General features: G+C 44.4%; 1 long non-coding RNA gene across 1 annotated transcript; it reads left to right on the top strand.

Annotated features, from left to right (window-relative positions):
- Positions 1-1,311: 1,311 nt before the first annotated feature.
- LOC311582273 lies at positions 1,312-23,180 on the top strand. The gene is made up of 3 exons (XR_014774062.1): positions 1,312-1,833; positions 21,184-21,306; positions 22,480-23,180. It is a non-coding gene; the product is annotated as an uncharacterized lncRNA (long non-coding RNA).
- Positions 23,181-23,731: the final 551 nt, after the last annotated feature.

Genomic DNA, 23,731 nt, shown 5'->3' with positions numbered 1-23,731 from the left:
GCTTCCCTACACTTACCCTTGGACCACGTAGACACAAAGGCAGAGGATAAGAATGGTCTGTCCAAGGGCCCAGGATGATGAGTGGCCAGGCCCTACGGATACGGCGGAAAGCATGGCGCCCATCGGCACAAACGTGATGCAAGCTCTCTGCAGTCTGAGCTGTAGAGCCCAGAAAACCTGGATCTGAAGTGGGCGACTGACTGTTTAAAGTCCCTGCATTGGCTTCTCCCCTTCAGTGAACCATAAGCTGGAATTGTATGCTGAAATAAATACCTTTCCCTCCTAAATTGTTTTTTGCCAGGGTATTTTTATCAGAATAACAGAAATGAGACATGGCATGATGTGACCATTAACTGCTGTGTTGGTTCCTTTCGTGTTAGTATGACAGAATTCCAGACAGCAACAACTTTCGGGAAGAAGGACTTGCTTTAGCTTTTTCAGTACATCAGAGATGGGGAGGTGCAATTGAACGACTCAGTCACAATGGTGGGAGCACGAGGCTGCCACTATTCATATGGAAGCTGCCCAGAACAGGGAGGAAGGCATTTCCTGTATGGTCCATCCCTGGAGACCTGCATCCTGCAGCCAAGATCTACCTCCCAAAGGCTTCACAGCCATCCAAACAATGCCTGAAGCTGGAGGCTGAGCATCCAAAGATCAAGTCTGTGGCGGTTCACGTTTGCTTCAAATCATAACCAGTGTCCCAGGCTTGGCAGTGCATGCTCCTCAGATCACAAGGCGGTGCCTCTAAAGACACAGATCTAATTGTGTTTGGCCTGAAATTCTACTTTCCCATGGATTTCCTGGTGGATTCTGAGCTTTAGGTATATCCTGGTGCTGATGATGTGTGTACATTTAAAGGCAGATAGAGAAAATGCTTCTAGATCATTCTGTAGGAGACCATGTCTCTCCCTCTTTCCCAAACAATTCTTTCTCAAAAATTCAATAATTAACGTGAAAAGCAAATACTGAAAAATGCAATACATTTTATGATATGCAAAGCCCTTCCTTTCTTTTAAGTCTTGTCACAAGGCCAGGTTTTTCCAGAACATTCCTCACCCTGTGTACCTGAAAACCTGATTTTTCTCTTACAAGCACACTAGGCCTTTGCAGAGTCCTAACCACAAAGAAATTACTTTATGCACGCTCATTTTGGAGATTTTTAGCTCTTTGAGGAGCAGGTGGACCACAGCTCAGATATAGCAGCTGGCCAGAGTTCAGAGCCCAGGGGCACATGCACTGGCCAGGTGCAAGGCCAGCTATTAACTCCAAGGAGACTGGAGAGTTACTGAAGCCTAGTTCTGGCTTCAAAGGGGGAGGGCGTTTTAGCTAATGAAGAGCAGAGGAGCTTTCAGGATTATAAAAGAGATTAAGAAAATCCATCAAAGGGTAGGCCACAGAGAGGACCCCAAAGCATGCAAAGGTGCATGGCTTTATGTTTTTTTTCCTGTCTGGGCCCCCCCTCAAGAAAGATTCCTGCATTTGAGACCGGGCTTTAACTGTTCCTGTGAGGTTGATTGAAGTCTGACTGTGCATACAGAAATAGGGTACAACTCCAAGCTGCACTCTGCCTGATGCTGCAGCAGTGGCTCCATTTTCTTCTATGGAAATGGGATGAATTTTTTAGAATTAGGAATTGGCAGAGTTAACAATCCTGATCTCTGGTCGGATGTAGGGCAGATTATTAATGGTAGTTAATAATAATTATTCATTTGTAACCCATGGCTTATTCTTCTCGTCGCCTTATTGTACATGTATCACCCGCCTACAAGAGTGTTCCTGCCTTCCTGCAGTCCCTGGTCCTGCCCTCTTCCATCTCCACTTTCTTCCCAGGTAAGTCAATAGCTACAGTGAAACAGACGTGAGCTTGAACTGGCAGCCAGAGGGAGGGCATGATGGTTACTTTTGATGGTCAACTTGATTCCATTAAGAACACCTAAGGCTTTAATAGATCCACTCTAGAGAGGATTAACCAGGGGAAAGACCTATTTAGAATCTGTGCAGCAGTATCTCATGGGCTGAGGCTGCAGAGTAAATAAAAGTGAAAGAGAGAGTGAGCAAGTGACAAGTGACACATCACATACAGAGAGAGAGAGAGAGACAGAGACAGAGATAGACAGAGAGAGACAGAGAGAGAGCATTAAGTGTTAGCCTTTCCCTCTCTTTGCTTCTTAACTGCCCAGAGGAGAGCATGCTCCCCTCCACCCCGGCCTCCCCGCAACCATGCCTCCTATACCACAGCAGATGTTAGCCTCTCAAACTATGAGCCGAAGTTTCTCCTTGTCCTCTACAGTGAGATCTAAACAGAGGCTAGACTGTAACAGCGGCTGTTGCTATCACCTACAAATGTCATGTCACCTCCTAACAACCCATAGAAAGGTACTGAAGGGGACAGTGATTGCACCAGGGCAGATGGAACATTCTGGAAGTCCTGCCAATATAAATATGACCTGCCTGAAACCTTTCATACAACCCACCTCGACAGATCCCTCCTTCCTTGGCACTCACACACAGCTTAATTTTAGCATCTGCCATTCATAAACTCATATTAACTGTTTATGGGTCTGACTCATTTCTTGAGTTGATTGCCAGGTCCTGGTAAGCAGTAAGAGATCAGGGATGAGTGGGTTACATCTCAAGCAGCTATGATCAGTAGAAGTACATGACTGGATTCCTCATCTTCATTATTTACCAAATCCACTTAGATCACAAACTCTGGCTTATTCTTTTAAGTATGTTATTTAAATATGTGGAATGGCTCATTATCAGTTTTATTTATATTACTATTAAAACGAAAATGGCTTGTTTGACGGCCTAGGACACTGTTGGGAGGTGATAAAAACATTAGGAGGTGAGATCTGGAGGCAGGAAGTTAGATCATTAGGGGGCATTTTTAGGACTCTGAACACTCTCTCTCCCCCTTTTCTTTCTGTCCAATGTGATGTGGACACCTTTACTGTACCTTGCACCATCCCCCATAGCAATGCTCAACTGTGGCTCAAGTCAATGAGGCCAGTTGATCATGGGCAGAAACCCTCTGCAATGATGAAGCCACCTGAATGCGTTTTCTTCATGAAGCGTTTTTCTCAGGTCTTTGTCACAGTGATGAAAACCGAATGTAAGAAATCAGTATCTGATAGAGAAAGCCGTGCTCCTCATCATCTCTGGAATAGAGTCACGGCGTCAGTATACCAGTGTGGGTAATATGGAAGTTACTATTTGTGGATTTTAGAAGAGGACATTGAGGCATGTGAGGGCTGGAGATCAGGCTTTTTTTCCCCCCTAGGTTCAGCCACCCCACGGATGACACAAAGAGATCCAATAAGGATGTATTTCTATATCCAGTCTTTAGCCTCACAAGGCTCATCTTGATATGCTGGTACTAATTAGTGGTGAAGGTAGAAATGATCTTGAGGAAGAGAAAGAACGGCTAGGGCATGAAATATAATTGGCTTGATCCTGCAACATAAATCTTGTTTGTGGTGCTTTGTTGACCTGGGTCATATGGGGATTAATTGAGAGCAGAGGAGAGTGCAGAGATGTGTGGAAGCTGGCTGGGCACACAGGAAAGGCCATGTTTGACATTTCAACATTGGGTTTATCAACCATCAACCCTCGATGAATCAAATTTCACAGAAGGAAATGCCAAGTTTTTTCCTCATCACTCCGTCCTGGCCCTGGTCACTAGCACTTTCTGTTTCCTGCCTTGACCCTGGACTGCACACTCCTCCTCAGAATCCTTGTGTCAGTCCTTTGGTGTGAATGATGACCCTCAGTTCATATCTGCCTTCCACTTTGTAAAGCAGGAACCCTTTGGAGGAAGTGTTGTCAATCAGTTATGCCCTTTAAAGGATCCATGAGAAAGTGCTGCCCATTCTTTAGCTCCAAGGGGTAACAAAGCAGAAAGCAATGACAGAGGTGACTCGCAGGCATAGGTGGTCAATGGCCACTCACCAGGAGCCCAGAGATGATGTCTGCTCCATGCTTTTTCATGGCGTGTTTCCTAATAACACAGAACTGTCTCGTATTAAATTCCCACTTTGCATCTAGTAGTGTTAAGTTCCTTCTACTTTGGAATGGCAAATTGAGTCATGTGACTTCTCAGGAACTACACAAGCATGCATGTGTGCACAGGCATGCATGTGTGCATGCACAAACATGTTCTCTGTCTCTCACATGTGCCTCCAGTGATGCCATAACAAAAGTCCTCTTCGCTTTCCTAATATTTGAAAGGCAATGAAACCAACCACTCAATCATTGTCCTGAAGGATAATTATCTTCTTGGACACATGGCTTCATATTCCCAATCTATTAAGCACACAAAATCTGCAAATGAGTGGTATTAGTGATTCGATTGAAATGGATACAGGGAAACTGAAACAAGATAAAGCCTAAAGCCGGCTTTAGCAGTGTAATCCCCAGAGGGCTAAGTGCTAGGAAAATGGATGACTTGAGATGCTCAGAAAAGGACAAATGACCACAGGAAAAATAAAGTAGTGGGTGTGCAAGGTGCTGTCCTTGCTATGATCTTCTCTACTTCAGGCTACAGCTGCTAGTGGTAGAGTTGAGGTGTGTGTGTGTGTATGCAGAGGTGTGTGTGTGTGTGTGTGTGTGTGTGTGTGTGTGATTTAGATGTAGTTAAGAACTGAGATAACCTATGACCAAATTGAAGCTTAACACTTCCAGATCTCGCTCCTCCTTCTCAGTTTTTTGGTCCCCTTTCCCCTCTCCCTTTCCATCTCTTTTTACCTTGCTTTTTTTCTCTCTCCTTCAAATTCCTTTTCCTCTTCTCTTTTCTCTTTCCTCCCTTCCCTTCATCCCTCCCTTTTTCTTATTTCCTTCCTTCTCTTCCTTCTCCATTCCCTCTTCTTTCTCTCTTATCTTTTCTTTCCATCCTCCATTCTTCCTTCTCTCACTCCTCTCATTTCTGTCCCCCCCCCCCCCGCCCATATGGCACCACTAGAAGTGTGACTCTTCATATAATTGTGGTGCCATCCTAAAAGTGGAGGGGACTGCGCATGAGCAGATTCAGGCCCCCCTTACAGTATCTTTGCTAGGTTCCTAGGCAGCCATTACAGTTATTCTGCTGCAGTCTGTTCTCTGGGGCTTCCAATGGACACTCCCTCATCCTAAAGACAATCTTACTCAGATTTCTAGAAATTCAGGTGCCAGTTACAGCAAAGTGAAGTGCATTTAAAGTATGTGCCATATGGGGACTCTCTTGGGTACTTTATTCATGATGAGGGCCCTCAGTGATGCATAAAACAGCAGAGGTTCTTGTCAGATCTCTAGTTCTGGGTCAGCTCCTCCTTTCTGGAGTGTTCTTCATGGGGGAGGGGGGGCGACTGGAGGGCGGGAAAGGAGAGATCGGTTACATCTGCTTTTAACATGAATTTTACCCTTACCCTTATGTCTTGAACCCCACAGTCCATGGCTCTTAAGTCATTGTGCTGATCTCCCTATGAAGAATTCAAAGTGGACTCTCAGGCAATCTGAACCACTAAGCAGGCCCCCAGTGGCTCCAAGGTGGGACTGCTGACCAAGTGTCTTCATGCCCATCCTTGGCCCTTCTTATGGCCCCCCACTCTGGCCCCCTGGAGATCCATGCTTAAAAAATGCTTCAGAGCAGGAAACTGGGCTGATGGATTAATCAATCAGCCAACAAGTATTTATTGAGAGCACCTAATTTTTGCCCAGTAAATGCTGACCAGAGCGGATGATAGAGTGGAAGGTAGTGGAGCGCCTTTCAAAGTCAGACAGAGGACTCACAAGGGAGTCAGAGGAGACCTGCCCCTGTTCGCCAGATGGCTATGGAGACACTTTGTGCTGGGGCCTGGGGAAGAAGGGGCTGAATGGTCTCCTGTTCCCTGGAAATTCTAGTTTCAGCTGTGACTTCAGTGAAGTCAAGAAATAGAAATAAGCAAGATGATGGTCAGGGAAGTGAACGTTTTATAATTGTTTTAGGCTTTGGAGGCCTAGAAGGATATAACCAAGGGGGATGTAGGGAATCTACAGAGAGAGACAGAGCGATGTGATGTACAAGGTTGACTAGAGTGACCCACCCAATTCATCTCCTCCCAGAAATACATGATGTGACTTTACGTGGAGACAGGGCCTTTGCAAACATAAGCGAGTTGGGACAATCCTGTCCTGGTTCAGGGTGTGCAATGACTGCAGAATTCGTGACAACACAGATACAGACAGACATATGAAGGATACAGGAACAATGGAGGCAGAGAGTGGGATGGCATTGTGATAGCTGAGACCCCATGAGGACCTCTGGCCACCCCTGGAACTGAGAGACAGAGAGAGGCGTGGTATAGATGGTTCCTTGGAATTTCCTGGGTCCTGTTAGAAGCTTGTCTTCAGACATCCAGTTTCAAGAACTACAGTGGAATCCATTTCACATGTAAAATGTGTGTGTGTGTGTGTGTGTGTGTGTGTGTGTGTGTGTGTGTGTGTGTATTGTATGCAAAAAGACAGATGGCCACCTGGCACTGCATCCTTAAGAACACCATTACCTACTTTGAGGCAGGGTAACTCGTTGACCTAGAGACTGTGCTTTCCAGTCAGCCCCACCAATTCTCTTGTATCTGCCACATACCCATTGTTTCACATGGGTTCTGGGAATAAATCTCAGATCTTCATGCTTGCAAAGCAATCACTTTACTGGTGGGGTTACCCTCTAACTCAGCCTACTTTAAGCCTCACAAACAATGCATAAGCAGACACCAGGGGCATTTGGAGGTGGGGTGACATGCAGACCTTGACCTAGGTGAATAGGCCCCAGTAAGAATAAATGATCTATCGTTTTACATATCTGTATGTAGGGGGATGTTTCAAGACCATAGCAGCACAGACAGGATATATCTTTCCAAACTTGAATTGTGGTGAACTGGCCACAGGAAAAAACACTGAACCTCTGTTTTTGTGGAACAGGATGAAGAGGGAAGAGATAAAGTTCAGGAGTTGTTGACAAGACAGCATTCAACTCACAGATAGTTTTTGAACTTGGATTATTGCATGCACCCCAAAGAGTCACAGTGCCAGTCAGGCACAAAGCAAATAAAATCAAGAACATTAAACCAAGAGAAGACAGTCAAAGCCAGAAGTAGACCAAATAAATGAGAACAGGATAGAGAAAATAAATAAATAATTGTCTCTGTCTTGATGTGATGAGTGTGCTTTGCAGAAAGGATGGCTCTTGACAGAAGGCTGAAAAAAATTGATGTGTTGGACCATCAACATAAAAGAGACAGAAAATACCTGGAGCACTGTGTTGTGTATCACCCCCTTCAACAGTGCATTTTCTGACCCACTGCCTCCTATAGTGCACAAAGACACATGGAAACTTTTGAGGGAGGGAGGGAGGGAGGGAGGGAGGGAAGGAAGGAATGAACGAATGAATGAACTAGTAAAAAGGCACAGAAGCCAAGACAGGAGAGCACATTGGTGATAAAGACATAACAATGTTCATTCTGAAAGGCCAGAAGGAAGGGCTGATGAAGACAAGCAGAATACAGAGCTAGGAGTACACTGTAGGAACAAAAAGTCAGAAGAAGTTAGAGGTAGATCCTGGGACTGAGAAAGAGTGACTTCTGGGGACCAAAGACAAATGCTGAGGAAGGTTCAAGGGGAATGGCAGAACATGCCCAAGAAGAGCCAATTAGTAATGCTAGAAAGGAAAACCAAAGATAAAAGACATCTGAAGATGTTCAAGATGGTTGGGTTGTAAAGAATTTCAAGTGCTTAGAGATGGATGGAAGAGCAGTGCCAATCACTATGAGAACCATTTTACAATACACGTTCTTCTCCTCTGGAGTGCACATTGTCATGTAGTGTTAGCTTTAGGTAGGAGAGTTGGGTTCTCCCCAAACAATGTAGGGCAGAGAACATGCTTGAGTTTTATGAGGAGGTGGACTCACAGGAAGGGATGTGCCCTCCTTCATTGTCCTTGGGTATTTCCTCTGTATTACATATCCTACTAAAGACCCCAGATCCATCACCGACAGAACCACACAGCAACCATGAATGTGCTGGCATTGTCTTCATCATTGAGTTGAGGAACTAAATGTCTAGAAAAGCATTACCAAATCATTTCAGAGGACTCAGCTGGTAAAATGCCTGCAAGCACGGGGACCCAGGTTCAGATCTTTGGCGCCCATGCAGAAATGGCTAGGTGTATCTGCATCCGTAGTGCTGCAGATAGTGGGAAGGGGATGAAGACAGGAGGATGTGGGGGCTTCTTGGTCAGCCTTCCTAGCGAAACCAATGGGTCACTGAAAGACCCTATCTTCCCCTGCTTACCCCCAACAGTGGGGATCATCAGAGAAGACAGATGGTTTGATGCTGACCTCCTGGTTCCAAAAAACACACACTGTGTGCATGTGCATATGACAGAGAGAGAGAGAGAGAGAGAGAGAGAGAGAGAGAGAGAGAGAGAGAGAGACAGGCAGGAAGGAGTAAAACTGAGTTTATCCAGACAAATATCTATTTCTCAGTCTTGGTTTGTTCAATTGCGTGATTTTTTTTCCCATACTTGTCTTGAAGTTGAACATGAAGAAAGTGCTCAATAAATGGAAGTTCTTGCTTTGCTGGTATTTTCCCTTTTTGGAATAAGGCCACCAGGCCCTTGTGAGACCCTCGCCCACTCTTCCAATATCCTCTATTGCTCTTTCACATTGAAGGCTTCCTGGAACTCCCAGGCAAGTGCCCTAAAGGCTCAGCAAGTCAGATCCATCTTCAGCCCTGGGCCCAGGATGTCTGCTGCCTGCTCCCAGAAAAGAAGCCATGTTTGGTGTACAAACTAAATACAGAACATGACCAAAAGGCAAAGGATGTTTCCAAAAGGGAAACTGCAAACTGAGACAATAGTTTCGCAGATCAATAGGAAACCTTTAAAGGCGCACTGACGAGCTTGAGTACAGGGATGCTAATCTTCTGTAAGAGGAAGAGAAAACGAATCAATAAGATGTGAAAACTGATATTAAATGGCTGTGATTCACTCCCGGGCACCACTTCCCAGGCTTATCCTCTGGTCGGACTTGCTCTCTGCTTTTCTCTTTGTGGGATGGTATACTTGTACACCAAAGTCTGACCAACAGGCCTGCAAGTTGGTCCTAGGAAGATGACAGTAAAGCCACAGGGCCTGTCTATCTGCTGTAGTACAATGGTTAGTACCACAAGGGGTAATAATCCTCCAGTAGTAAGCTGAAGGTGAAGGTAATGTGTTTTCTTTTAGATTTGGTGGATGTGTGTGGAGCTGCAATGGTGTGTGTGTGTGTGTGTGTGTGTGTGTGTGTGTGTGTGTGTGTGTGTGTACATGTGTGCTCACATGTTCAGGCAGGTTTCCTTATTAGTGCACATGTGGAGGTCATATGCTGACCTTGAATATTTTCCTTAATAGTTCTCCTACTTAATATTTTTATTATCACACACACACACACACATATATGAGAGAGAGAATATATGCATGCCATGTACATGTGTGGAGGTCAGGGAACAACTTACAAACATTATTCCTCTCCTTCCACTGTGTGGGTCCCTTGGATTTGAACTCACTATCACTAGGTTTTGTGGCAAGCTCCCTTATCCACTGAGTCATTTTACTGGCCTTTACCTTGTCAACATCATCACCATTGTCATTATGATTGTCACAATCGTCACCATCATCATTATCATTGAGACAGGGCCTCTATCTGGAACTCATTCAGTTGAGCCGACCGGCAAGCATCTGGAGTTTCCTGTCACCTTGTGCTGGGATTATGGGCATGTGCCACCATCCTTGGTCTTTATGGGGCTTCTGGGGACCTGAACCCAGGTCTTCACGCTTGTGTAGCAAGTACTTTGCCCACTGCGCCATCTCCCCAAACCCTGTCTCCTCACACCTACTCCATTATTCCTCACCTTCCAGTCCCTGTGAGCCTTCATTTCCGCAGTGCGGTGCATTTTGGTTGAGCTCTCAGCTGCATTTTTAAGCAACCAACTGTGTAATTTTGGGAGAATCATTTTAGGTCCTAGAACCTCAGTGTCTTTATAAACATATTAGAGTTGTGATAAAATAGTGCAACTATTGTTCCTCATCACCACTACTCCACCAATTTGGTCTCCACTACAAGACTAATGCCATTTTGGCTGAACATCCACAGGGCCTGTGTGCCTGGTGTGCTGGCAATGGTTACATGCCACAGAGCATGGTGCGAGGCGGGACAAGCTGTAACTCATCAGCTGATTGGTCTTGAGCATATTATGAATCTTTTGATTGACAAATACTTCCTTATGGACCCATGAGAAGCTGTCTCCCAGGTCCTGTAAGGGCTGGAGGAAGCCAGAGACACTCTCTCCACAGAGTCCTATCCACATTAGTATCCAGCTAAGATCTCTACTCTCTCTAGCCTACTGACTCCAATCCGACGGGGCTTCCTCAGGCAAGAGAAAGTACACATCTAGTGAGGCAGAACTGAAAACTGTCAACTGATAACTGTCCTGCTTTGGGCATTTGAAGGAGGAAAGTGGCATAGGATTCACACTGGCTGCCTCAGCAGTAGGATGAATCCAGAATGGGTTGGCTCTCTTTGAGAGAGAGTTTCCCATGACCGTGATTCTGGCCTTTCCCCACTCCTGCCCCAATTCAGAGCATGCATCTTTCCCCCCACCCTTGAGTCTTTCTGTGCCATTATACAAAGGGTTAAAGTGACTCTCACCCTGGGCCTTTCCTTCACCCTTTCCAGCACACAGAGCTGGGAGGCTGGGCTCTCTTGTCTGCTCACCAACCTCTCTGCTAACGCCCCATTGCTTGAGTGCTGATCCATGTGTGGTACAGGAGAGTTTCTGTTCCTTTTATAACAGGTAACCTCTTCCTGGGGTTTTCTGTTCTCCCAGGCCACCTTTGAGACTTCTGCTTCCCAACCCATCCCTTTTGCTTTCTTGTTCTACCACGTCTTTTTTTTTTCCCTCTCATGTCACACTTGGATTCCATCCGCCCAAATCTTGTCTCTGCTGTTCAGCGACTGTGTGTCCCCAGCGGAGGGTGGAGGCAATCTTTTATTTTTACATCTCTGTTTATCTCAGTTCCAGATACTTGCATATATAATACTAGTGTCTAACTCATCACTCTGCGAAAGGATTTCCCATCAGGATAATGGTCTAAAATGCTTCTTGTGGGTGGCCTGTAGTATGTTTTCGGTGAGGCATAGGCCGACTGTGAAAACAAAACAAAACAAAACAGTACTAAATTTGTTCTTGCACTCTCTGACAAGGACTCGCTCTGGAGCACTGGCTCTGCCATCTTTGTGCTCCCTGTCACACACATTGCCTTGTCTCATTGCGCTGAGTTCTCACAAAGCTCCTTTTGGGGTTCCTCCTGAAAACAATGTGTCTTCCAGGAACTTAAAGAAAATTCCTGCACGTTCCTTTCTTTCCTTCAGCCTCTTCTCCTTGGAAAGAGGACGAAGACTGGGATTATTAAAGGTCTCCAAGAGCTGGATGTTATAAAACAATCCCATGGAACGTCTCATGTAGAAGCGATTAACTCATTTTACCAGAGGAGAAACCGAGGCGCAGAAGGCTTAAGCCACATGCAGTAGATCGCGGGTAATTACATGACAAGTGTCCAGGATTCTGTGCTCTCTGTCTTTGGATGTGCATGTGTGACACATGGGGATGAGCACAGTTGTGGCTGAGTGTCATTCATTATTTGATTACCTTTCATTCCTGATTCACACTACAGAACTTCACGCTAGCTTCGGAATTATCTTCTAATGATGGCGTGTGCAGTTATACAACAAAAACGTTCCTTACCGAGGTGTATCTAGGGCAGTCAGAGGGACCACAGAGTCTTAGCTCAGACCTCAGAATTTTCTATCTGAGTTATCTCAACTCTAAGGATCATGGGAGACTTTCATATGAGTTATAATGGGTCCTTCACCCTCTTGCTGTCCCTCCTGTGGACTCAGCAGGAGAGTGGTATGGATTAGCATATATACACCAAGTAGATCTTTGCCTAACACGTGGAAATGCCATATAAATGTGCACCATTACTCCAGTCACTGTGACACTGCTGGCCCCACCCCTTGTTAGTGAGGAGACTTGGGAACTGACCTGTTCCCATATCCAGACTTCTTCTCTCCTGCTGACAACTGTGACAGCACTGTCCATGCTAAAGCATCGCTGTGAGTCCTTCATAAAAGTCCCTGAAGTGGAGAGCTAACTTGCCATGGGCTTTCTTGCCTAACCCATGCAACTTTTCTGTTGCTCGTGAGGAGCCTGAAGTGCCACCATTCACTAAAGAAGCAAAGAAACAGGGGGAGAAGGAAACAGAGAAAAAGGAGAGCTTGAGGCTGGATCTAGTTGAAGAAAAACATGGAGGGGATGGTTCCCACGAATGGGGTGGTCTAGTTTGAGGAATCCACAGGCGTCCGCCCCACCCATCTCCCAGGTGGCCCTCCAAGTTGCTGGGTGAGGAGTGTCCTCTTTACAGGCAACCGTGGGATACGAACGATGACTCACGTCTGCACTGGGCTCCGTGAGTCACTCTTGGGCCCAGCGGTGACTGGAAGAAAACAGCCCTGATCAATACCACACTTGGAGATTTCATTAAGGCTTTTAATAGCTCCATGCTCTTTTGGAAGGCAGCAGTGGGCTTGTATCCACTTCTTGGAGGCAGAGAGAAATTCAAGAGGCCACCCTTTGAGTTTGGACTCAAGAATATTCCAGCTCCTCTAAAGGATCGATCTTCCGGATTCACAAGTAGCGTCTGTTGTTTGCTTAGACATGTCTTCCCCTTTGCTCCCTAGAAGGTATTTCAATATTTTGCTCAGTGGAATGTTCTGGAGACACCAGGAGCTCAGTTCTCATCTCTTGACCAAAAAAAAAAAAATCATCATGTCCTGCCAGTGGCATCATGCAGATATCTGTGTGTGTCTTTCTTTACCACTGTCGCCCTTGTCCAATCCAGCTCTCCCTGTGAAGAAAACCTACAGTGCTCACTGAACTTCCTGGTGGCCAGAATAACCCTGTGAAACGAGGTATGAAATGCAATCCTTCTCAAGCCCTGTTGCTAGCTCCTCAGTCGTGCCGGTCAGGTTATAATTTTATTTTTGTCAAGTTGACAGATGCTAGAGTCATCTGGGAAGAGGGAACTTTACTCTGGAGGGATTATTTCCACTAGAGTACCTGAAAGTAATCTGTGAGGCATTTTCTTGATTAAAAATTGCTAGGGAAGGGTCTAGGCCACTATGAATAGTGCTACCCCTGGGCTGGTGGTTCCAACTTACACAGACTGAGCTAGGCATGGGGAACATGCCAACAAGCAGCGCCCGCCATGGCTTCTGCTTTCAGGTTCCAACCTTGAGTTTCTGGCCTGACCTTTACTCACAAGGGACTGTGAAGCTGTAAATATTCAATGAACCTTTCCCTCCTACGTTGTTTTTGGATATGATATTTACCACAGCGACAGAAAGCAAAGTAAGACACCATTGCTCCTTGGCCTGCCCTATTAGGCCAGGATTGGTAGGTCCTTGCCCATTGTTAGGAACAAGGTCATCTTTTGCCTGGTTTTCCTTGCTCACTCAACTTTCCAAGATCTCCCCCCCCCCCCGCCCCCATTTACCAAAGAAGATGCATGTGATAATCTCATAGTCTGAAGAGCTCTTATCGAACCCCTTTAGAGGCTGGTGACTTTCCATTGTGCGTGTCTTGGCTGAGTTTAAGTATGATGCTCTTTTGATGCTCTCATTGTTCACCCTAGTTCTTTCTACATCTTGATCATTAATGAACTAGCTTATTGTTACCAATCAGCGTTTCCCATAACATTGAAAGAACCATGATGCTCTGTTCATGCTCTTTATACAGTAGGGAGCTGGTACCTGGCAAATCACAGGCACATCACAGGCAAAGTGTGTCAAGTGAGTGATTGAATATACTGGGAAGTGAATCCTCTGGAAGGTTGACATTTCTTTACTTTCCTCATGCAGAGGCTAGAGTATGTATATTGATGTATGTAAGAATAGAAACAGAAAGAATAGTCTAGAGCTCAGATCACATGAAAGACATTTTTCTAGAAGAAACTGAACCTTCTATCGAACCTTCTGCAAAGCTGATCCACTGAGTAGAATGCCAGTGGTTGTGGAGAGGTTGGGATGTTGCCAGTCTCCTTTGTTAGCTCTTTATGGCTCACTGGCCAGAGCCTGATGTTAGCTGTATGTAGGACTTTGCATGAATTGTTCTGGGCTTTCTGTTCCTTTTCTTTTCTCTCAGCTCCTGGATCTCATCTCTCTTTGGACATGGAATGTGTGTGCCTGTCCTTGTACAGGATGCATTTTCCTCATTTTAAATTTCTCACTGACATCAACTCACATGACTTCCCACAGAGGTCCTTCTCTGACCTGTATCTCATCTCTGTAGTTGAGTGTCACCACTATGTGTTTTGTGCCCTTTTACCTAAACCATGTTGCCCAAGGGGAAATTCGTGGTTTCCTCTTGGACAGTTGGGGAAAATATTAGCATATTAATTTTCTTAATGATTAGATTTTATGCTTTATGGGTGCATAAAACATTACCATATCATTTTACATATATCACTTTTATAAGAGGAATTATAAAGGTAGGTAAAGATTATAGACTCAAAATTTATAATGATACATATTTGAGGCCATAATAACCTAAAAGTCTCCTGGTTCTTCATTGCATGTGGCTGTATTTTGCCTCCCTTTTGAAGACCTGCTTAGAAGGAGCTCACAAGGGAAGATGTTCCATTCACACTGAGTCACCTAAAGGTGGGGGTGACGCTGGTGCTGGCGATGCTGGTGCTGGAGATTACACTGAAGGACAGTCCCTAGTTCCTATGGAGAAAACACCATATCTCGATTTCTCCTTCATTAGTGTTTGTGTAGAGCGACCTCTCAGCCAGATGCCAATGTTTCCCAAACTGGTGGGCACTACATGCTTGTTTTTTCTTTAACCTCAAGTCATAGGTAGAGGCCTCTTAGTTAGCTGTAATCCAACAAAGGGATTCTGTTTTTATGGCCCTTTCCCCAATTTGTGCCAAGTGATAACTGATACTTCTCCGTCTCATAATGTCTTAAAATTGCATATAAAGAGTAAATAACATTTTAAAGATTTAAGTAGACTGCAATGCATGCAAAGCTTTAGCAAGGGAAATCTCTTGCACAGATGGAAATGTCAGAGTGGCATGCTAGTGAGGACTTTAAACTATTAAAACCCATAGAATGAGGTGGCCTGGTTAAGGCAATAAAGTACTAAACTGTGAAGACATAGTTGGGTGTGGCCATGGATGCCTGTCATTTCATCACTCAGGAAGTAGAGGCAACCTCAATGCCAGCCTCAGCTACACATCCAATTAAAGGCCAGTCTGAACTAGAAACTTTTTATGTTTTAAAAGAAAATAAGTAAACCAAATAAGAAGGCCTTGCTGTATTTTGTTTGCTTGTTTGTTCCAATGACTGCATGTCTTTGAATCTGACTGTAGCAGAAGAAACAGACCTAATTTTGAAGTTTTTTTTTAAAGATGGGTATTAATGTGTTGACAGTTATTTCATAAGGTATGCACTGATCCATATTTAGATATTTGTGCAATGGATGAATGAATGAATGAATGAATGAATGAATGAATGTGAATGGAGCCAACATGTCAGGGAACGTGAGTATTCTTGGATATCTTATTCTTCTTAGTGGGAATGACCTGACAATGAAGGGGCTCATTGTCATCCAAGAGGGTCCCATTTCATACCCTGCAGACCTTTACCCAGGAGACCTCGGGGAGTTAACGAGCCCAACTAGTCTCTTAACTCTCTGTGATTAGTGTGAGACAAAGTGGAATGTGGGTGAAACCAGGACTAATATGGCGGCTCTGCAGGAGTCCGCTGAAACTTTATTGCATAACGTGCCTAGTGGCTAAATGCAGTATCTGTATCCCAAGAAAATGTGTTCCCCACACTTAAGAAATATTCAAACAGAAACAGAGGAGCACCTGACTCAGGTCCTGCTTTCACAAGTGCCCTATAAAGCAACACGCTTCTCACCCTGAAAGCAGAGACATTTCAAAAGTTTCCAGTCCCTGCTCTTGAGAAGGCGTCCTCAGAAGCTGTGCATAGAACACATAGACATACCCACATTCAGTGGCTTTCCTGTCTCTTTGCAGCTGTCACAGCCACAGTTGTTCCACTCTATAGAACAAGTCTTTCCTAGGAGGTCAAACCATCCTACACAACTTTTCAAAATAAGCCAATGTGCTCCTCTTTTTGACACGGTGTCTCATACTTAGTCTAAGCTGAGACTTCCACAGTGAGGGCTGGATCCTGAAATGGTAAAGATGGAAGGTCTCAGGCTTTAACCTGTAACGTCCAGCATTACTTCTGTTACTGAAATTGTGCTCTAAGAGCACTCGGTATTGAAAAGAAATAGGGCCAGGAACATGGCTTAGTGGGTAGAACACTTGCTTTACAAGCATGAAGACCTGAGTAAAATCCCCAGAACCCAAGAAGAAAGGCTGAGCTTGTAAGCTCTGTGATGGGAGGTAGAGGCAGGAGGAGCTCTGCAATCACTGGCCACCAGCACTGCCTTCTCAGCAAGCTCCAGGTCAGTGAGAAATCCTGTCTCGGGAGCAACATCTATCTAAGCATGTGCTCTGGCATTCATGTGCATGTGTCCATAAATACAACTTCACCGGCACATTTATATGTACCTCCATACATAAGCACATACAAGTTTACATGCATATACATACACATGTGTGCATACACACACAGGACGAGCTTCTTCTTGATTGCACCATGCAGTAATGCTCATGTATACAGACAGAAGGGATTGTTGGTGACTCAATAGAGACAACCTAAGGCGCGTGTGCGTCACACACACACACACACACACACACACACACACACACACACACACACACACTCCAGTTCAAGGAAGAGAGCACTCACTTCTGATAAACACACTTAACCTGAGTGTTAGTCACAGTTGAATTTTTGTGGTGAGGTGTCCATAAATCCTCCTGGGGCTTCAAGGATGATGACCTCGGTTTTTCCATTTTGCCTTCAGTTCATTTCGATTGGAAGAGAATGAAAGAGAAAATGGCACTGCATCAAGTGTATTATGCTGCTTTTTGTGTGGGAAAAAAAGGGGAGGGATCCTGGGCATCTGTGTGTGTCCCAGGCTTGTACAAACATGCATGTGCATCTGAAGGGGGGAGGTGGAGGTCTCTTTAGACTTTGTATTCAGACACTCTGTGATGTCCTGCTCTGGGTCGAAGCTCTTGCTACCCAACCTTTGCCCAGACTATCTCTCAAGCGTGACTGACCTGCCTTGTGCACAAGACCATGTCTTTGTTCTCCCTTAATTAGCAGATCAAGGTCCAACCACTTCAAACTTGTCCTAATGCTCCTTTGGAAGAAAACAAGTGGAGCGTTTCTGACCCCTCTCTGTTCCCAGGGACAGGGGAAGAAGACTTGGTAAGATTTTTCTAGGTGGTGAAAGAAGATTTTGATTCTAGATTCTGAGAGAAGAGGTAACACCCTGTGAGGCTATAGATCTGGAAAGGAAAAAAAAAAAAAAGAGAAAGCTATGTGGTTCTCCAAGATTCTTCCCTGCTTTTAGACAAGAATAGTAGGCTTCTTGGGGTGCCAGGGTGGTTAGCAGGCTTCTTGGGGGGTGGTGGGGTGAGAGATGAACCTTATATGGAAGCAGGGAGGGTGCACAGAGAGGGAAAGATGTTGAGAAAGCATTACAGACTACGATGACAACAGAAAGAACACATTTACATTAGAAGATTTACAACTGGTTTAAGTTGGTTTTGGCAGGAATGAGAAGATCACTGTAATGGATTTTAGTCTTAGCACCACTTTCTTCTTACCACCTGCTCCAAGGCTGCCTTTGCCAGGATGTGTAGCCAGTGCCTTGAAACCAAAAAGCAGAGAGAGTTTTCTGCCATGGTCAACAATGTCTCTTTAACACGATTTACCCAATAAAGAACTATGCCTTTAAAACCACTTCATCACGGACATTTGCAAACCTCCACGTGCAGAAACTAGATGCAATACAAACTACAAGTGACTCCTGACACACAAACAGACAAGCAAAATCATATAAGAATCCAAAGAACCCTGAATAGACAAAGTCTTGGCAAAGAATAGCAAAGGAGCAGGATGCTACTATGCACACTATGTCTGATACTGTGTGGCACTGATATAAAGATCATAGACGAGCCAACGAAATAGAACTGATACTCCAGGAGTGAAATGGCACATCCATGATAAATCAGTTTTTAATCAGATTAATAAACAGAAGACAAGATTTCAAAAATTGATGCTGAGACCACCTGATATTTACATAAATAATGGTGACTGGCAAGGTCATTCAGTGGGAAAACGTGCTTGCCAGCAAACTAAAAATCTGAGTTTAATCCCAGGGAACCTACATGGTAGAAGGAGAGATCAGACTCTGGCAAGTTGTCTTCTGACCTCTGTATGTATGACATAGCGTGTGCATGCCTGTGCACACACACACACACACCTTAAAAATGCAAATATAATTGTACTTGTATGTTTTAATACTATAAAAATCTCATAATATAGAAAGTTATTTTTAAATGACAGCTCCAGAGACACAAATTCTGCAAGATTTTGAAGTCAAAACTGCCATTATCTGGTCATATTACAAAACTCAAAAATAGTGATAATTCAGAGCTATGTCCCTGTAACCCCCAGGATAAATGTCTGCTTGCTTGGGAACAAGGAAGGGACACATGGAGTGTTCAAAACGGATCAGCATCTTTACTCTTGTACCCAGCCTTTGAGCTGTTTTCTTCACTGGTGGATGAGCTTCCATCCTGAGAAGGGATGGTTTGTGCGTTCCGGAGAGTGCCAGGAGGAGCCTGCTACATCCGGTCCAGCTCACTTGTTCCTCACATTCCATGGTTCAGGCTTCACTTCTGTTATTTTGCTGCTAGCTAGATTAATTATACACTTAGACACCGGGAGAATTCACTTAAAGACCAGGAGGAGTTCCTGGTGACCTAATCTTGGTGTGTCTCTGTCAAAATGGAATAATGGGGATCTGTACCATATTACGTTGCCATTTCTTAGCTAACTACCCTGATCCTGGTGGCCTGGAGGCTGCGAAGAGCTCAGGCCAGGGCTCAGATTTCCAAGGTTTAAATGTAAGTCTATTTGGAATTTGGAAAACGTAATAGATCTCTATGGGCCTTTAGATCGAGGCTATCTTTTTCTGTGTGCTTAATGGGTAGATGGACCTCATGTTACACACATCATAAACAGCTTTATTATTGTAAGTACTTACACTATAGAAACAGACACTTCACAAGAGGAGCTGACTGGCTTTTCTCTTTCAAAATGGCTGCATTCTTGATACACCAAATAATGTCCAGTACAGACACAACAGTTACCAAAGCTTTTGAATGTATGGTAATTTACTTGAACATTTTAAACAAGAAAATAAGTCTCAACATGTCCAACTGCCTGAATTTCATGAGGTGGTCACCTTTGTCTGACTTCTTTCAGCTCCCACGCAACAAGGTTTCCCCTTGGTTTGTGTTTTATTTTCCCTTAAATCTTTTGGTTCTAGATACTCCAGCTTCGAGTTACCAACCCTTCTGTTATAGGTTAATAAAACCAAGGAAATTGCCTCCCAACAGCCAGAAATACATTGTTGTAAAATGAGACACTTAAGAAGTAAGGATTTGAGTTTTCAACATTTATGTTTGCTTTCACTCCTAATAAATATTTAAGTTAAATTGAATTTAACTTAACTTGATGACTATTTAACTTTAATAGTCGTCTGTTTATAGCAGTACTTTCAGCAAATTTTTAGTTAAGAATCTTTGGCTCATAACCAAAAGACATTATAAGAAAACCACCTTTCTCCTCCTACTAAAGGCTCGTGTGTCCACATTCCCTCGATGAATTGCTGGATAAGGAGGCTTCAGTTGTTTTTCTCTTGTGGAAAAAACAAAAGGCAAAAGATGCATTTGCGTTTGCTGCTTGCTTCATCTGACTGGCTTCACAGGATAACTTAGAAAGTACCTGTGATAGAATAAATATTCATCCAAATATGCCTGTGCTCTAAGCCCTAAGACCCTATGACTTTGTTGCCTCACATGGCAAAGAAGTATTAAACTTTTGGGTATAATTAAAGTTGTTAATCAGCTGGATTTAATATAAGGAGATTATCCTCAATTATCCAGTGAGTTCACCAGAATCACAGAGGTCCTTGACAGTGGAAGAGGGAAGCAGATGACATCAGAATGACGTGATCTGAGAAGGGCTTAGGCCACCACTGTCAGATGTGGAGGCAGGGGATAGGAAGTGTACCAGCCTTCTGAGTGGCCTCTACGGGTTGAAGAAATGTTTTCTTCTCTAGAGCCTTCCAAGATGTACAGTCCCACTGTGCCTTTGACTTTAGCCCAGGGAGACTCGTGACAAACGTCTGGTCTCCAGGACTCTCCAGTAAAGCAATTGTGTGGGCTTAAGGCTGAACATTTGTGCTCCCTTGGGACAGTATCAGGGGACACTCTCTCTCTAGAAGGACAGCTAATTCTTTTGTGTCTCTTCTGCTTATTCATTATATATGACATTTCAGCCACACTAACCTGTGTAGGGAGCCTTTAGTTCAGTCCTTAACTTTTCAAGGAGGCCTTGTTTAATGGGTATCTAGGATATTCCCAAATGCTCCCACCAAGATGAGAGGTGCTCATAAATCAAAGCAGGTCTAATCTTTCCATCTCCAGTTCTTTTGTAAGAACCGAGGAAGAGAAAATCCCAAGCGCCTAACTAATATGTAACATATTGAAAGAACATAGGGTTCAGCCCTTGCCTTTCTCATCCAGCTGCTGAGCGCCTCTACCAGAGCCTTAAAGCCACAAATTAGAATTGACATGAATTGTGAGGGAAACCGTGGGTCCCTAGAGCAGTATAGTCTTTTAAAATTGCTTTTTCCTGCTTCTTGCTTTCTTGTTTCCATGTATGAAGGGAACTTGTGTTTCTTGACAAGTCCCAGCTAGCGGAGACGCTCAGAGAGAGCCAAATGACTCAGGTCCTGGACCACTACCAATGTTTTCAGGATTGAATCCTGCTCTTATTTTCTAAGGAACAATGTTTAACTGGGCTCCGTGGCATTGTGTCAACTGACATCACCCTTTAATTGCAGATATGTCACGTTAGACTGTCCCTGATATGAAGGCAAGGCTCCCAAGGTGCATTAAACCATGCAATGGAGGCTGTTGGAGCGTTTTCTGCATCCTTGGCTAAAGAATGGAAGGCCCATGTCACGGTAGTATGCATATTGTCAGCCCTTTTCTTTGACCCCAGGAATGCTACAGAAAGTTAAGCCACATTTATTAACTGTCAGTGCAGCAGGCTAGTGTGAAGATCTCTCTGGAGGGTGCACGGTTCTGCCTCCATCTAGTGTAAGTAACTGCCATGAATCAGAGCTCAAAGCACACCAAACCGAGTTCATACCAAAAGTGTTTTGTTATCTTTCCCTGTGATTACAAATGTGTGTGTAATAGGTGCAATGAACTATAAGATGATAACTAAGTGTCCTCATGATGGTTCTTGGGGATTTTGAAAATTAATATCTCCAGGAATATGATGACATCATCAGCCCAGTGGCCTCCAAGTTAGCCAGATCCTGTAGAACAGATCCTGCCTAAACTTGTTCTTAATACTGGGAGACCCAGCTATGGATACAAAGAGAGCTGACCTTTGCATGTGTTTTTTATAGAACTTCTCATTCAAATCTGATCTTGTGAAACAGCATTGGTTCTATGCAAAGGAGACATTCAGCTTTTGCCCTACGTGAAGAACAATGCATACAATTATTACCTTAAATAAATGGACACCTGATATGCTTTATGACTGACTTGCAGGGACCTTGAAGGAAATGAGGTGACGGAACCATGGGGAAATGGCCACATTTTACAATGGCCACATGGTTAGAAGTGTCAGATAGTCCTGAAAAGGATTTAGTTGTCTGACTGTACAGATTTCCTCTTCTGATGGGCAAATATTTAGAAGAGCCTCAGGTAGCTCATGGTCAGTTCTAAACAGATTGTCAAGAGTAGAGAAACAAGGACTGTGGGTTGAGAGGTATTGTTGCTAGACCCCTTGCCTAGTGTGTAAGAGGTCTCGGTTGGGTTGGCATAATGGTGAGGGTCTGTAATCCCAGGACTCAGGAGGTAGAGGCAGAGGGTCAGGTCATCAGTTCAAAGCCATCCTCAGGGACATAGTGAGTTGGAGTCCAGTCTAGCACATGCCATGAGATACTGCTGAGGAGTTGGGTAGGGACACCCGGGAACAGTTTTTAAGGAATGGAATCAGCGTCTTCTCTGAGTCAGGCAGCAACATGTTGGACCGGGAATCGTCAACCTCAAGCTGCTCTTCAAGCCGTGCACAGTGTGTGCCGGACTAATTTCATGCATGCCTCTGCTGTTTCTCTTTTCAGTCATGTTCAGCTTCTCGTGGGCTTGCTTCAAGATTTATGGGTGCAGTCTCTATTCCTGGGAGCAGACCAGTGAGCTCTAGCTGCTTCCAAGATCGGCTCCAGCTGGGGTGCTGCTCTAAAACGAAAGAGGAATGTGCAAGCACTGCAGCAAGCATGAAGAGGAAGGGTGCTGATTGCTCGAACAGCACTCGTGGAAAAAGTGGACGTGGGGCATGGGGCATGGGCTACACTTGTGACAGTGGCTTTCTGAACAGCTGAGGTTGGCTTTATCAGTGTCATCCTGTTTCTTGGCCTTTGCCTCCTGCCTCTCCCCCCTTGGATTAGGAGCTCTCTTCACAGCTAAGGTATTTCTGGAGTATATTGGATATCACGTGCTGAGGCCCTTGTTTGTGCCTCCAGCTGATAAGTCCTTATCCTTTTTGGCCCCAAGCAAAGTACCAAGAATTCTCCAACAATAATTACAACATCTTTCGAAGAGGCCTAGCTACTGTGTCAGGAACTTGCCTGGTCTTCTCCTGTATGAGGTACTGGGCAACATAACATGTGTGTTACTTAGATATTTAGGTTGACCTTGACAAGGAATCTTGGTGTCCGCTTTTTGTGTTCCTTCAGACAACTTCAGTTTCACTGGCTAAAATGAGATACCAAAACTAACAGAATGATCCCAATGTAGCTTAAATAAAATGATAAAGATAATGATACCCACTGTCTGATTTGTCTATGCTTGGTAGTATATGAGATTATCCTCTCTTCCAAGCTTAGGTGTGTTCAGAAAGGGCTTTCAAAGTGAGATCGTAATGTGTCCTGACAGATCAAGGACATGGGTACAAAGTGCAGCCCTATTGACCATCTCAGGTCAGGGCCTATGGATAAAACTTTCACAAACAACAGCTTCCCACCCACACTCCCAGGAGCATCTGCTCCTAAGAGAGTTAAAACAGCATTCCAGAGGAAACTCTCAAAATTCTGTGCTTAAGAATTTCTCCCTTCCATCTTCCGCTCTTCCCTAGTGCTTCCACTTCATGCCTCTGCTTATTCCTTTCCCCCATCTTTTTCCGTCAATGAATATCATGCCAACCAAGATAAGTGCAATTAAATCAGAAGCAATTAGTCTTAATTCCATAATGGAAAAGAGAATCCACCAGACTGTCTCTCAGGAAAGGAGGCACATAGAAAATGCCCTCACAGAATTCTCAGTTGCAGACTCGAGTCCCAAGGGCCTGACAGGAACATCACACTTTCAGGGAGCAGA

This window comes from Acomys minous, assembly GCF_964271855.1.
Source record: "Acomys minous genome assembly, chromosome: 14".
NCBI lineage: Eukaryota > Metazoa > Chordata > Mammalia > Rodentia > Muridae > Acomys > Acomys minous.
This window is presented reverse-complemented; position numbering and strand designations above follow the sequence as displayed.